This window comes from Rhagoletis pomonella, unplaced genomic scaffold (assembly GCF_013731165.1).
Source record: "Rhagoletis pomonella isolate Grant_MI unplaced genomic scaffold, Rhpom_1.0 Rhpom_scaffold_01696, whole genome shotgun sequence".
Classification (NCBI taxonomy): domain Eukaryota; kingdom Metazoa; phylum Arthropoda; class Insecta; order Diptera; family Tephritidae; genus Rhagoletis; species Rhagoletis pomonella.
In genome coordinates this window covers 23,324-23,563 of record NW_023460250.1, presented here as the reverse complement: position 1 = coordinate 23,563, position 240 = coordinate 23,324, and positions in this window count along the sequence as shown.

Below are 240 nucleotides of genomic sequence, written 5' to 3'. Positions count from 1 at the left end.
GTCACTGTACCTAACAATTTAGATGCAAATCAACACAGCAACAAACATACAGCATATGCAATACAGGCAACGGCAAAGTGACGTGATCCAGCGCGTAAACAAACATGCGTGGAAAAGGAATGCATAAAAACCGACCAAACACAACAGCGACATACATACAAACGTATATACATATATACATACACACCAACGCACAAACAAAGGCACAGCATCAGCAATCCAGGCAACGGCAAAGTGGCG